The sequence below is a fragment of the Nicotiana tabacum genome, chromosome 16, assembly GCF_000715075.1.
Source record: "Nicotiana tabacum cultivar K326 chromosome 16, ASM71507v2, whole genome shotgun sequence".
NCBI lineage: Eukaryota > Viridiplantae > Streptophyta > Magnoliopsida > Solanales > Solanaceae > Nicotiana > Nicotiana tabacum.
In genome coordinates, this window is record NC_134095.1 from 73620338 (window position 1) to 73633893 (window position 13556).

A 13556-nucleotide genomic window follows, 5' to 3' on the forward strand; every position below is an offset into this window, starting at 1 on the left:
CCACATCCGATGCCGAAACATGTCAAAACTAGTCTGAATGACTTCAAATTTTGCACACAAGTCACATTCGACATTACGGACTTGCCCCAACTTTCGGAATCGCATTCCGACCTCGATATCAAAATTTCCACTTCCGGTCGAATTTTCTCAAAAACCTTCAAATTTCTATATTTAGCCAAACGGCTCCAAAATGACCTACGGACCTCCGAATTCACTTCCGATCGCGCTCCCAAATCTAGAATCACCATACGGAGCTACTCCCAGTCTCGGAATTCCAAACGAACATCAATAACACTGAAATGCATTTTAAGCCAAACTGATGCAATTTCTTCTAAAATGCTTTCTTCCACAATAGGCGCCAAAACGCTCCCGGGTTATCCAAAACCCGATCCGGGCATACGCCCAAGTCCGAAATCATCATACAAACCTGCTGGAACCTTCGGATCCCAATTCCGAGGTTGTTTACTCAAAATTCCAATCCTAGTTCATTTCTTCAATTTTAAGCTTTCAAAATGAGAATTTCCATTTAGATTTGACTCCAAACTTCCTGAATTTTAATTTTGACCATACACACAAGTCAATATACCTGAGATGAAGCTGCTCATGGCCTCAAACTGCTAAATAATGCGCCGGAGCTCAAAACGACCGATCGGGTCGTTACAGGTTTCATGAAAATATGTCTCCTAAATTGATACAATTTTTTAGACATGACTTTTATACAGACATTAGCAAGAAAAATAAGATTATTGCTTTTGTTCCTTGGTTTATGTCCAAGTATGTCTATAACTATGTTTCTGTGTTAGAAAGAGATTATACGCTCACTAATGGTAATACTGTTAATTCTATCTTTCCACCCTAGCAATCTTTTCATATAGGGGAAAAAGATAAAATTATTTACTGTACTGCCTTTTCAAAAATATTTGAAAATGATGTTGCTACAATAACTGCCAAGAATTTGAATACCATGCTTACCCAAAATAATTATACTAATATGTATGTGAGTATTCTGGGTGAACAAGTCATTAAGATTCATGAGAAGTTGAATAAACTTATAGCTGATGTCCAAAAAAGTCAACAGAAGGATACCAAAGGTAAAGAAAAGATCGCTACCACTAGTATCCAACCACCTCCTGAGGTAAAAGACTTTAAATTAAAGAGTCTTGATGACATTGAGAAACTTCTTAATAAGAAGTTTGGAGAATTTAGAGCCAGTCCTCTAAGTTTAGAGCATGCATCTTCTAGCAGAACAAAAGTAGATGACGAGATTAATAAAATCTCTGAAAAAATATGCTCGAAAACCATACCAAAGAATGTTTTACTACCCAAGACTTATGCCTCAAGATGTCCTGATAGAGGAACAGGATAATGACCACTATCACCAGGGTTATAGTGGGTCAGATATCTATGAATGGAACATAGACGGTCTTGCCGAAAGGCAAATTTATACAATAGTACATAGAATGTTTATGTACAGTACTATCTGTAAAGTTAATAAAAATACAGATAGGGCAATTGCAAAAATGATTATTGCCGGATTGACTGGTCAACTGAAAGGTTGGTGGGATAATTATCTCACCCATGATCAGCGCTTTCAAATAATGAATGCAACCAAAACTGAAGATGATAAGACAGTTCAAAACTCAGTCTATTCTTTAGTCATGAATATCATTGAACACTTTTCTGGAAGATGGTCTGATAATAGTGAGATCATTAGGACAATGCTCCAAAATTTGAGATGTAAAACACTCACATCTTTTAGATGGTATAAAGATGTATTCTTATCCAGAGTGATGGAATTACCAGAGAGTAATAGTACTCATTGGAAGTCTAAATTTATAACTGGACTCCCTCCCTTATTTGCTGAAAGGATTCGTAAGGTCCTTAGAGGCACAGGAATGAGTATTGATTATAATAGTTACTCATATGGGAAATTATTCAGTGTATGCACTCAGGAAGGTTTAGCTCTGTGTAATGAGATCAAGCTAAACTAGCAAATTAAGAAACATCGTCTCACGGAGAGACAACAATTGGGTGAATTCTGTGAACAATTCGCCATTGATATACCTTCTAAGAGGAAGAAATCCCATAAAAAGGATTTCAAGAAACGAAAGGGTTCGTCGGAGAAAAGGAGAGATAAGACCCTCCGTAGAAAGGCTTTTCATAAAGCCAGAAAGGGTTATGTTAAATCTAAGAACCCTCAGGCCTGTTACAAATGCGGTAGAGTAGGCCACTATGCAAAAGATTGCAAGATTAAGGAGCTAGATTTGGATGATACTATCAAAGATTCTTTATATAAGATTCTTCTAAATTCTTCTCCAGAAATATCTGACACTGATGAAGATGATTCTTCAACCAGTGACGACCTAAGAGTCCTTCATGAAGAAAGTTATACTTCATCTTCTGAAGATGAGCAACAATCTCGTAATAAGGGACAATGCTCGAATCATTGTTGTAATACTGATGATGAACTCTTTAATATTTATAAACATTTTAGAGATTTAAAGATCAATGTTATTTCTAATAACAATCTTATTGATCTTTTAAGGGTTATTAAAGACCCTGAAATAAGGTCTCAGCTTATAGATAATTTTCCTACAAGTTCAGAAGTAGGAACAGAGAAGGAAGAAATTTCATCTCAAAAAGGACCTTACACCATGTCTGAAATAAGAAAAATGGTGAAAAACAAATCTCGGCCTGAAAGGCTAGCCACTGTCCAAGATTTAAGTATTGAGATCAATCATCTCAAGAAAGAAATATCGGAATTAAAAGCTTCAAATGTGGCTTTAGATGAAAGAATTTTCAAATTAGAAAATTCTGATGTTATCATTACAGACCCTAGGATAAAAATTGCTGAGCTAGATAATATTGCTAGTTCTTCTGAGGAAAGAACTGCTAATACTTTACTAGCAGCAATGGATTTTCCTGAAAATGAATTTTTAGAAAAATTACAGTATTTTATCACCCAAAAGTTTTTAATAAAAATAACTCTTTTAAGTGATTATAATTTTAAAAAAGAGTTTATTGCTTTATTTGATAGTGAAGCAGATTTGAATTGCGTGAAAGAAGGGGTAATACCCTCTAGATACTTTCATAAAACTACTCATCGCTTGAAAAATGCTAGTGGTGGTGTTATGGGCATATCATATAAATTGCCTAGGGCTTATAATGGATTCCTTATCCCTTTCCCTTAAAATAATCTGAACACTTACCTAGAATCTCACTAGTTTAGCAAACTATTAAGATTTAATCTAAGCCCATAAAATCTTAAAGATTAAATCTTAAGTAGCGACTCCATTATTCAATCTTGTCGTAACCTGATAGCACGAGCTAGCCAATTTTCGGACTGATATTGAAAAATAGTCAGCATTTGTAGAGTTATTGAAAAATAACAATTATTTTACTGCAATACGAAAAGTTCCAGCATAATATACAGAAGATTGGCGCACCTGTGTATGAACTTCCAGCACTCTAACACATGGAAAGTTCCAGCATAATATACTTGAGATTGGAGTACCTGTGTATGAACTTCCAGCATATTATGTTGGACCAATATATTATACCGGAACTCCAGTATATTATGCTGGAAGTCCAGTATATTATGCTGGAATATTTTCAAAATTTTGAACAGTGTTTTCGTTCAGATTTATGTTTACATGAAAAGTGGTTAATGTAACGACCCGGCTATTCGTTTTATGAATTTTAGCCCTGTTTTCCCCATTTCTGCTTCTTTATGTCTTGTTCAGCTGAATTATGTGGTATGGGGTTGGTTGGTTCGGGTTCGAAGAGGTTTTGGAGAGGTATGAGACACTTAGTCTCTTTTGAGTAAGCTTAAATTGGAAAAGTCAACCGGATATTGACTTATGTGTAGGAGGTCTCAGATTTGGATTTTTATGATTTGGTTAGCTTCGTTAGGTGATTTTGGACTTGGGAGCGCGCCCGGAATGTATTTTAGAGGTCTGTGAAAGATTTAAGCTTGAATTGGCGAAGTTGGAAATTTGGTGTTGTCCGGTCGGCAATGAAAATTTTGATATTGAGGTCGGATGGAATTCGAGAAGTTGTAGTAGGTCTGTTGTATCATTTGTGATGTGTCTGCAAAATTTTAGGTCATTCGGACGAGGTTTGGTAGACTTTTTGATCGAATGCGGAATTCGGAAGTTTTGGAATCCTTAGGCTTGAATCCGAGCGTGTTTTGATGATTCGATGTTGTTTTGAGTATTCCGAAGATTGGTATAAGTTTGAATAGTGGTATATGACTTGTTCGTACTTTTGTTGAGGTCTCGGGGGCCTCGGGATAATTTTGGATAGTTATCGGGAAGCTTGAAAGTTAGAGTTTGCAGCTGAAGCTGCTGAGTTTCTGTGATAACCGCACCTGCGGAATTTTGATTGCAAGAGCGAAGACCACTTAGTTGGGCATGTATCGCAGATGTTGAAGTTATGTCGCGCCTGCGAGCCCGCAGATACGGTGGCTTGATCGCAGGTGCGGACGTGGAGTTTAAGTGAAATTCCGCAGAAGCGAACCTTTTGTCGCAGGTGCCGGGGGGTCGCAGGTGGGGGGAGGGTCGCAGGTGCGGTATTGGACCTTAAATGCGGAACCCCTAGGTAGAACATATATAAATTCTTGCCTTCACGATTTTCAATCATTTCTTCATCATTTTTGTGCGATTTTGGAGCTCCAAGCAGTGATTTCAAGAGGGAATCAATAGGTTTCAGTGAGGTAAGCTACTTGGATCTTATTTATTATGTTTGTGATGATTTTTCCACTACCTAATCATAAAATTATAGGGAATTTGGGGGTGAAACTAAAGATTAGGGCTTGAGTTTTGGAGAGCTTTGATTGGGGATTTGAGGGACCATTTGAGGTCTGATTTTGATGTTCTTGGTATGTGTAGACTCGTGGGAAGATAAGGATTCTATTGATGTGATTTTTTATCGAATTTAAAGGCGTGGACCCAGGGGTCAGGTTTGACTAATTTCAGGATTTTTGACGTAATTTGATTATTTTCACGTGGGTTTTGTTCCCTTAGCATATATTGATGTTATGGTTCTGATTTTGGTTAGAGTCGGAGCATTTGGAGGCCGAATCAAGAGGCAAGGGCATCGCGAGCTAAAGTTTGGCTTGGCTTGAGGTAAGTAACGCTTCCAAACTTGGTTCTGAGGGTTCGAAATCCTGAACTATGTGTCCTATGATTACTATTGAGGTGACGTAAATGCCAAGTGACGGGCGTGTGGGCGCGCACCTTGAGAATCGCGGCCTGGATTATTCTATGGCACCACTTAGTGACTCTTTCTTGTTGATGTCTGTGTTGTAATTATGTGATTAAGTTAATGAGCTGCAAATCATGCTAATTATATATTAAGGCTTCATGTCAATACTGTTGAGACCCGAGAGGTCATTTCTTGTTGTCATATCATTAGCTTCATTGATATTCTGTACTCAGTCCTGTTTATACATATTATATCATACCTCAGTCTTGATTATTGTTATTTGACACATAATATCATTGTCCGGGCAAGTATCATGATATTTTCAGCTCGTGTGTGTGAGACTGGAGAGTGATGACTAAGTGAGGCCGAGAGCTTGATATTTAGTGATAGTATGGGATCGGGCTACATGCCGCAGCGAGATATTAAACATGCCTTTATTGATCATGCCTTCGTTGACTTGATAGAGCGCTTGGGCTAAGAGAAGCCCCTCCGGAGTCTTTACACCCCCAGTGAGCGCAGTTGATATTATTGAGGGATGGATATTCCCTGGACATGGATCTTGTCTGAAGTACTTATTATCTGGAGATGGATCTTCTCCGTGATAGCTGGATTGGCATGTTCCTTGGTACTGGAGACTGTTGGTCTGTGATGTGTATATATTCTGGGATGAATCTTCCTTGGGCCTTGTGAGCCATATACAGTACCGAGTAGTTGTGAGGTTGTTATTGTTATTATCTGGAGATGGATCTTCTCCATAGGCTAGAATGGCCTTCCTCAGTACTAAGTGATTGTTATCAGAGCTGTATATATTCCAGAATGGATCTTCCCTAGGCCGTACGAGCCATATACAGTACTGAGTGGACGAGCATTTTAGATTGTGGGCACATGAGGCACTCAACATGGTGAATTTCTTACAGCATGTGCATTTATGTAGATGTAGCAGAGTTACACTTCTTTACCTTGTTCATACTTGTTTTGTTTTACTGTTCTAGCTGTTTTACTTAATTGAAAGCATGCCTACGTTTCTGTACATTATTTCCGTTATCCTTGAGGAGGTTGAGTTCGTCACTACCTATCAGTCCAAAGGTTGGATTTATTACTTACTGAGTTGGTGTACTCATGTTACCCCCTGCACCTCGTGTGCAGATTCAGGCACTTTGGATCTAGTAGAGGTGATTGATCGAGGCTTCTAACTCAGGAGATTATTGAGGTACTTGCATGGCGTTCGCAGGCCTTGGCTCTCCACCTTACTTTCCAGTTGTATTTCATTTGTTCCCTTGTACATTATATTAGACTATGTATTTTCCTTAGAGGCTCATGCACTAAGTGACACCTCGATTTTGGGCTGGATTATATCTATTCTCGGAATTTCTTATGTTTTAAATAGTTCTTTAACTGTTAAACTTCCGTAAATATTTTCAAACTTATTATTACCGTGTTGATTATTGAGTTGAGGCTGGCGTAGCTTCACGATAGGCGACATTACGACGGGTCGGGTTTTGGGTCGTGACAAGTTGGTATCAGAGCCTAAGTTACATAAGTCTCACGAGTCATGAACGGGTTTAGTAGAGTCTCGCGGATTAGTTTAGAGACGTCTGTACTTATCTTCGAGAGGGTGCAGAACCTTTAGGAAATAAACTTCACATTCTTGAATTCCTATTGTGTGACATTGATTCAGCTTGAAGCTTAACTCCTTGAATTCCTTCCATGTATTCGTGTGCGCGCATGAGCGCTCGGTATCAGCTATGCATCGACGGCTTATGATTTCCTGATCGAAGGGCGAGATGTGATTTTTGTGTTTTGATATTGGGCCAGTTTGGAGGACTTGAGGCCGGGCTTTTCCTATAACTTGAGCGTGGAGGCATTGATTGTGTGGGCACGTGCTTCTGGATTTATATGTTCAGTAGTGTCCATATTAGTGGAAGTAATGATCGGATGGCTATGTGATGAGTATGATGTGACTGTGAGATGTGTTCATGTGACTAGAAGGGCCCGTTTGACGGTAGAAAGAACTATCTGGTGCTTGATTCCATCGTGATTTGATGTATAGCCCGAGTTAGGGTGTATTGAAGGATCCTTTCATGTTGTTAGCTAAGGAGTAAGGTGGACTTTATGTCGTGATTTGAGTTCAGACTCGGGAAGATTTGGTGATTGCATGATGTTTATGGCAGTGGAAGGGCATAAAGAGAAGTTAGTTTGAGGCAAAGCAGGTGGGCTATCTTCTGCGGAGTGTTCTGAAGTTTTTGTGATCCCTATATTGTTTGTTGAAAGTCCTCTTTTACCAGTGAATTATATGTGTTGCAATTTGACTTGGATCACATATGAGAGTTGTTTTGACTATTACGAGGATGAATGTGAGATTTGTAGATGATGTGAAGTACTAGATGGTTTGTGTTGCACGAGCTTATGAAGGATTTAGTTTAACCTCACCATGGTATTATGGCAGTAGTAGAGTATGGGCATTGTGAGTTTTGAGTGTTTTGACCTATGGCTTTGAGCCAAGTGGGGGAGCCTGCTATTGATTAGTTGATTGCACGATTATGTGTTGTATTGCTTTTAGTTTGAGGTATATTAGTGAATCAGTTGTGGCTTGCAGGGGTTGAGATCGAAGATGGCTCGAGTAAAGGAAATTTTAATAAAGGTTATGTCATGCTTTATGGGCGAACGATAATCATGGAATGACTTGAGTTGTTAATGGTGAATGACGTATGGCGCATAGAGTAGGAATTTATTTGGTTGCATTAAGGTGGGGATACTTCCAAAGGTGTTGTTGTTCTAATGGGTCACATGTTGTTAGGTCCGTCTTATCAGTGTAATTGAAACCTAAGTAGAGTGGATGACTCCCAAGAGTGGTTTTAATAGGTTCAAGACTTATATGTAATAATTGGAGATCTTCAAGAGCTGTATTTGGCCAAAAACTGAGGTTTACATTGGGGGTTGCAAGACTTATGGCATTTCTATATCATTATGGATTCTACACATCAGTATCAGGAAGGTAAAGGTAATGACTTTAGATTCGAAGAAAGTCTCTTCAGGGTAAGTATTTTGAATGTGGTGCTTTTGGAAATATTTAAGAGAGTATTCAGCAGCTTAGGAGCCTTAGACGGTGCAGTTTCATGCTTGAGTCTCGTGTGGTGAGTCTGGGTTGAGGATTGCAGTATTATGGCAAGGGGACATATCAATTTGAAGGAAATTTAGAAGTAACTTGGATAAATAGGACAGCTTGGTAGTAGGCCGGATCAGCATGGTAAGGGATATGATTAGTTCTTTGGGTGCTTATGAGGTAATGAGTTCTACAGGTGTTTCGTGGCAATGCTGTTAGGTTTTTGGTGACTCGCATAGCTTGGTTGAGTTAGAAGGATTTAATCCTGACGGTTTGGTTTTGTGCAAATGGAATTCGGAGAGTTCTGGATGGTTTCTACCACGGTTAGGGATGTATATTTTCTACTGGCTAGAGCATGTTATGTATAGCAATTTTCTTCTAGATTGGATCAAATGGAAAGTTCTTGGCTAGTGGAGTACGTAGTTGCTTGTAGATCGGAATGGATTATGAAGTCCTCATATTTGTCATAGGATGACATGGTATATGCAGTATGTTGTGTAGGGTTGAGATTTGCATGTGTAAGCTCACGGTTCAGTTATGAAAGGAAGGTCATAAATTCTTAGGCAGCACAGGCAGTTTCAGATGACTAGGTAAATGATATTACGAATTGGTGCGGCTTGATGAGGGTAAACATTTCAGAAAAGGGCAATGTGTTTGAGTTAAGAGCACTTCCTTGGTATTGCGGCGCTCTCTTATGTGATCGACTGCTAACATTCGATTCTGCTTGGTGGCATAGAAGAATTTTAGGAGTATCCCTCATGGGATGATTGGGTATTAGAGGTGTGTTATATATTCAGACGATGGAATTGGGATCAGATATAGTGATTCGTGTGCTATATGGATTTGGAGACTGGGAGTTCCCATAAACAGGTTATGTTGTGAATGCGGGTCGCGTGTATCGACCTTGTGTGGTGACTATCGGAAGTTTGGAGACCCGGGTGGATCCTTTGTTGCTTAATATGTTAGATTTTGATGTGATATTGGGTATAGACTAGTTGTCTCTGCATCGTATTATTCTGTACTGTTGCGCTAAGATGACAACGTTGGCTATGCCGGGAATACCACTGATTGAGTGGCGATATTTGACGGATTATGTTCCCAGTAGGGTTATTTTTCATTGTTGTAGACCTAGCGGATGGTTGGGAAGGGTTGTCTTTCTTATTTGGTCTTCGTGAGGGATGTCAGTACAAAGACTCCTGCCATTGATTCAGTTCCGGTGGTGAGGGATTTTTCGGATGTGTTTTCTGTTGCCGAGCATGCCACCGATAGGGTTATTGATTTCGGTATTGATTTGGTGACCGGGCACCATATCGTATGGCACCGGCCGAGTTAAAGGAGTTGAAGGAGAAGCTTCAGGAACTCCTTGATAAGGGGCTCATTGGCAGGCCAATATGGATGTGTGTTCTGCATCGAATCGGCTTTGTTGACTCCGAATTGCTATTGTTGAGGGATGTGTTGTTCAATTGTTGATGAGCTTATTAGTGTTCTAGGGTGATCTATGAGTTACCTTTCTGTGTTGCGAGGCATTAGGATTTGTTGGTTATAGGCACATATGGTGCGGTTTTATTGGGGTCTCATAGTGGAATTCGAGCGGAGAGAGTATTGGGTATTGCTTGGTGGATGGCGTATTGGTTATGTCCTTCGGGTTTGTGTGGTGTTATGTCATTTTCTTTGTCGTGGTTATGATGATTTGCTTTTGGTACTAGACATCAAATTGCGCGTGGTTGTAGATTTTGAGCATAGTGACTTGAGGTATTTCATGTGGACCAGTGTTTGGATGGGGTCGCGCATTGTAGCAAAGTTATGTGGAGGTATGATCCTTCGGGTTAGATTCGTGTGTTCTGGTTCTACGATGTGTGATGGGTTCTCAGCATTGAGTTGTAATGGTACTGATGAGCTTGCGGTACAGCTCTCTCATTTGAGTCATCTTTCCATGATTTGAGTACATTTGGACTGTTGCTTATTGGTGCACGGGTCGCACAGGTTGTGGATTTAGACCTTATCGATGTGTCATGTCACTAGAGTAGTCGTGTTGGATGAGATGAGGTCATTGGGATCTAGAATGAATACTATTGGATTCGATTTCAGCATGTTGGAAAAATAATATCAGGATTCGGTTTAGAAATTTACTATGGTCCTTGCCGAAGGAGATGGAGCTCCACAACTAGTTGATATGAGGAATGGTTATGATTTTCTGCGTGTTTTAATTCATCGTTGGCAATACAAAAGTGTTGGAATGAGGCTTTATTTGATAAGAGGTTTATTATCGGTATTCGGTTGTTCTAAGCAGTTGCTGTGATTTGAAGTTTTCGCTTTGAGTGTTCGAGTAGTATGGTATATCCTGTAATTTCCATCTTGAATTGTAGTTATGGCTTGGTACAGCGTGTTCATATTTATTCGGTGTGTAGATGTGAGATTATGATCTAATAGATGATTTTGGAAGTGAAAATTTAGTTCAAAGGTTTATGGGCTAGGTTGGATTGTGAAATTTCAGTTACGTTGTGATATCGGACCTATATGAGATAGGGTGACGTGGGATCACCCCGGGTTTGTGCATGGTAAGGTTACACATCGATTTGATGGTTTTTGGAACAACTCTAGGCACGTTCGAGGACGAACGTATGTTTAAATGGGGGAGGATGTAACGACCTGGCCGGTTATTTTATGAATTTCAGCCCCGTTTCCCCCATTTTTGCTTCTTTATGTCTTGTTCAACTGAATTATGTGGTATCGGGTTGGTTGGTTCGGTTTTGGAAAGGTATGAGACACTTAGTTTCTTTTGAGTAAGCTTAAGTTGGAAAAGTCAACCGGATGTTGGCTTATGTGTAGGAGGTCTCGGATTTGGATTTTTATGATTTTGTTAGCTTTGTTAGGTGATTTTGGACTTGGGAGCGCATCCGGAATATATTTTTGGAGGTCCGTGGAAGATTTAAGCTTGAATTGGCGAAGTTGGAAATTTGGCATTTTTTGGTCGACAGTGGAAATTTTGATATCGGGTCAGAATGGAATTTCGGAAGTTGTAGTAGGTCTGTTGTGTCATTTGTGACATGTGTGCAAAATTTCAGGTCATTCGGATGAGGTTTGGTAGACTATTTGATCGAATGCGGATTCGGAAGTTTTGAAATCCATAGGCTTGAATCCGACGGTGTTTTGATGATACAATGTTGTTTTGAGTGTTCCGAAGATTGGTATAAGTTTGAATAGTGGTATATGACTTGTTCATACTTTTGGTTGAAGTCCCGGGGGACTCGGGATGATTTTGGATAGTTATCGGGAAGTTTGGAAGTTAGAGTTTGCAGTTGAAGCTGCTGAGTTTCTATCATAACCGCACTTGCGGATTGGGGACCGCAGGTGCGAGCCGCAGAAGCGGCATTTTGATCGCAGGAGCGAAGACCAGTTGGTTGGGCATGCATCGCAGCTGCGGAAGTTATTTCGCACTTGCGAGCCCGCAGATGCGGTGGCTTGATCGCAGGTGCGAACGAGGAGTTTAAGTGAAATTTCGCAGAAGCGGACCTTTTGTCGCAGGTGCGGGGGGTCGCAGGTGCGGTATTGGACCGTAGATGTGGAACCCCTGGGCAGAACATATAAATTCTTGCCTTCACGATTTTCAGTCATTTCTTCATCATTTTTGTGCGATTTTGGAGCTCCAAGCAGTGATTTCAAGAGGGAATCAAGGGGTTTCAGTGAGGTAAGCTACTTGGGTTTTATTTATTATGTTTGTGATGATTTTTCCACTACCTAATCATGAAATTAGTGGGGATTTTGGGGGTGAATTAAAGGATTAGGGCTTGAGTTTTGGAGAGTTTTTATTGGGGATTTGATGGGCCATTTGAGGTCCGATTTTGATGTTCTTGGTATGTGTAGACTTGTGGGAGGATAATGGTTCTATTGATATAATTTTTATCGGATTCCGAGGTATGGACCCAGGGGTCGGGTCTGACCAATTTCAGGATTTTTGGCGTAATTTAATTATTTTCGCGTGAGTTTTGTTCCCTTAGCATATATTGATGTTATGGTTCTGATTTTGGTTAGAGTCGGAGCATTTGGAGGCCGAATCGAGAGGCAAGGGCATCGCAGGCTAGAGTTTGGCTTGGCTTGAGGTAAGTAACGCTTCCAAACTTGGTTCTGAGGGTTCGAAACCCCGAACTATGTGTTTTATGATTACTATTGAGGTGACGCAAATGCCAAGTGACGGGCATGTGGGCGTGCCCGTGAGAATTGTGGCCTGGATCATTCCATGGCACCGCTTAGTGACTCTTTCTTGCTAATGTCTGTGTTGTAATTATGTGATTAAGTTAATGAGCTGCAAATCATGCTAATTATCATGTTAAGGCTTCATGCCAATACTATTGAGACCCGAGAGGTTGTTTCTTGCTATCATATCATTAGCTTCATTGATATTCTGTACCCAATCATGTTCATGCATATTATATCATGTCTCAATATCGATTATTGTTATTTGACACATAATATCATTGTTTGGGCTAGTATCATGACATTTTGAGCCCTTGTGTGTGTGAAACTGGAGAGTGATGACTGAGTGAGGCCGAGAGCCTGATATTGAGTGACAGTATGGGATTGGGCTGCACACCGCAGCCAAATATTGAACATACCTTCGTTGGCTTGTTATAGCGCTTGGGCTAAGAGAAGCCCCTCCGGAGTCTTTACACCCCCAGTGAGCGCAGTTGATATTATTGAGGGATGGATATTCCCTGGACATGGATCTTGTCTGAAGTACTTATTATCTGGAGATGGATCTTCTCCGTGATAGCTGGATTGGCATGTTCCTTGGTACTAGAGATTGTTGGTCTGTGATGTGTATATATTCTGGGATGGATCATCCCTGGGCCTTGTGAGCCATATACAGTACCGAGTGGCTGTGAGGTTGTTATCTTCTCCATAGGCTGGAATGGTCTTCCTCAATACTGAGTGACTGTTGTCGGAGATGTATATATTCTGGGATGGATCTTCCCTGGGTCGTACGAGTCATATACAGTACTGAGTGGACGAGCATTTTAGATTGTGGGCACATGAGGCACTCAGCATGGTGCATTTCTTATAACATGTGCATTGGCATGTAGATGTAGCAGAGTTACACTTCTTTACCTTGTTCATACTTGCTCTGTTTTACTGTTCTAGCTGTTTTATTTAACTGAAAGCATGCCTACGTTTTTGTACATTATTTCTGTTATCCTTGAGGAGGTTGAGTTCGTCACTACCTATCAGTCCAAAAGTTGGACTTGTTACT